The sequence below is a fragment of the Pistacia vera genome, unplaced genomic scaffold (genome assembly GCF_008641045.1).
Source record: "Pistacia vera cultivar Batoury unplaced genomic scaffold, PisVer_v2 Contig441, whole genome shotgun sequence".
Classification (NCBI taxonomy): Eukaryota; Viridiplantae; Streptophyta; class Magnoliopsida; order Sapindales; family Anacardiaceae; genus Pistacia; species Pistacia vera.
In genome coordinates, this window is record NW_022196270.1 from 1,126,683 (window position 1) to 1,129,063 (window position 2,381).

The 2,381-nt window shown below is 40.0% G+C and overlaps 1 non-coding gene across 1 annotated transcript; it reads right to left on the minus strand.

Moving 5' to 3' along the window:
* Positions 1–475: 475 nt before the first annotated feature.
* Positions 476–579, minus strand: LOC116144371. The gene has a single exon (XR_004130251.1). It is a non-coding gene; the product is annotated as a small nucleolar RNA R71 (small nucleolar RNA).
* Between the last annotated feature and the right edge of the window lie 1,802 nt (positions 580–2,381).

The following is a 2,381-nucleotide window of genomic DNA, read 5'->3' on the forward strand; positions in this document are numbered from 1 at the left end:
GTTCCTATTGATCTTGAGATTGAGAGAACCGTTGACGACGTAACAGAGAGAGAAGAGAAAGAGAGGGATTAGTTGTTGAAGCAGAAGAAATAGTTTTGAAATGGCTAAACCAAGAAAACGGGACACTGAGGGAATTTTCAGTTCCCACAGTGAATGGTAGTGGGTCGAGTATTACTAGACCTATGTGCAAGCAAACACTTCGAGATCAAGCCGGCAATCATCAAAGATCCAGTAGGCGGTTAGATTTAATGGTGATTTGAAGGAAGATCCGAATCAGCACATTACAAATTTCTAGGAAATTTGTGACACCTTCAAGTCGAACGGAGTTTGGATGACGCATTAGGCTGCGATTATTCCCATTCTCTGGGAGATAAAGCCAAGGGGTGGTTAATGGTATTACCACGGGAACTATAACAACTTGGAATGATCTAGCATAGAAATTCCTTACCAAGTTCTTTCCTCAACTAAATCAGCAAAATTGAGAAATGATATCACATCATTTCTACAAGATGATTTGTCATTGTACGAGGCTTGGGAGAGATACAAGGAGTTGATGAGGAAATGTCCACACCATGGGTTGCCAGTTTGGCTTCGAGTCCAAACTTTTATAATGGATTGATGGGTAATGTGCAAACCATGGTAGATGCAGCTTCAGGAGGGGCTTTGCAGAATAAGACACCAGAAGAGGCCTATGAGTTGCTTGAGGTTTTGGCAAGCAACAACTATCAAAGACTAAATAGAGAGCAACAACAAGGAAATCTTCGGTTCTTCATGAAGTTGATGCCTTCACAGCCATCTCAGCCCAACCACGCACTTCAAAAACAGTTGGGAACTATGCAGGTAAACTCTATTAAGCACCTCAACTAACGTGTGATTTTGTGCAGGAAAAATGTGGACCAGCGAGTGTCAAGTTGGGAACAATTTGCTTCGTCATCTTCATCAACAGAGCAAGTGAATTACTTGGTAGGAAATCAGAGATAACCAAACAATCCATACTCCAACACATACAACCCGAGGTGGAGAAATCATACAAATCTGGCTTGGGGAAATCAGAACCAGCAAAATAACCAATGGAACCAGAGGACAGTTCCAAATAACCAACCAGGGGTGACTAATTAACCGGGAGATCAAAGAGTGACAAAGTTGGAAGATATGTTTGGGAAATTTATGCAGGAGATAATGGGATTCATGAATGAGATGAGGACGAATTTTAGAAATCAAGGGGCGTCCATTCGGAATCTTGAGGTACAAATGGGCCAATTGGCCGAGAAGATTAATGAGAGACCGTAGGGTTCCTTATCAAGCAATACAGTAACTAACCCACGTGAGCAAGTTAATGCAATTTCGTTGAGAAATGGGAGAGTTTTAGAAGAGGTGAGAAATTCAAGGAAAGAGGAAACCTCATCAAAGAAAAATGAAGAATCTGATGAGGAAATTGATGAAGAAATTGAAGCTGAAAAGAAACCACCTAGTCTAAGGAAAGATGAGTAGAAGTAGGAAGAGGGGAAGAAGAAAAGGAAAGAGAAATTGCCATTCCCCGAGATTCCACTAGAGTTGGCGCATCACACACCACCCGTACCTTTTCCTCAAAGACTTAGAAAAGAAAATTAGGATAAGCAGTTTATTAAATTTCTTGATGTTTTTAAAAAACTGCATATTAACATTCCTTTTGCAGATGCATTACATCAGATGCCGAGCTATGCGAAATTTCTTAAAGAAATTTTATTGAACAAGAGGAAGCTAGAAGATGAGGAAACGGTGATGCTTACGGAAGAGTGCAGTGCCATTCTCTAGAAGAAGCTGCCCCCAAAACTCAAGGATCCTAGGAGTTTTACTATCTCGTGCACTATAGGAGATATCTCCTTTGATCAAGTTTTATGTGACCTAGGTGCTAGCATTAATCTTATGCCTTTCTCTGTTTTCAGGAAACTAGGAATTGGAGAAGTTAAACCGACAACCATATATTTGCAACTTGCAGATCGATCAATAAAGCATCCGAGGGGCATTGTAGAGGATGTGTTGATTAAGGTGGACAAGTTTATTTTTCCTGCGAACTTCTTTGTGTTGGATATGGNGAATGAAGTCAAAACCCTACCCGTTTTACTTGAACTGATTACTATCCGTGATTTTCATCTTGCATTCGTAGATAACTTTAGTTTAAATTTATTGTTCAGTTTAATTAGAAATAGCTCCCATCAATCCAAATATTTCGGTTGCTCCAACTGGAAAAAGATAGAATACTTAGTGCTTAGCTAACAATCCTCATGGGAACGATACTCACTCATCATTATATTACTTGTGCGATTAGTATACTTGCTACATATTGCATGTTGTAGGGAATACACATCAAGTTTTTGGCGCTGTTGCCGGGGATTTGTTTT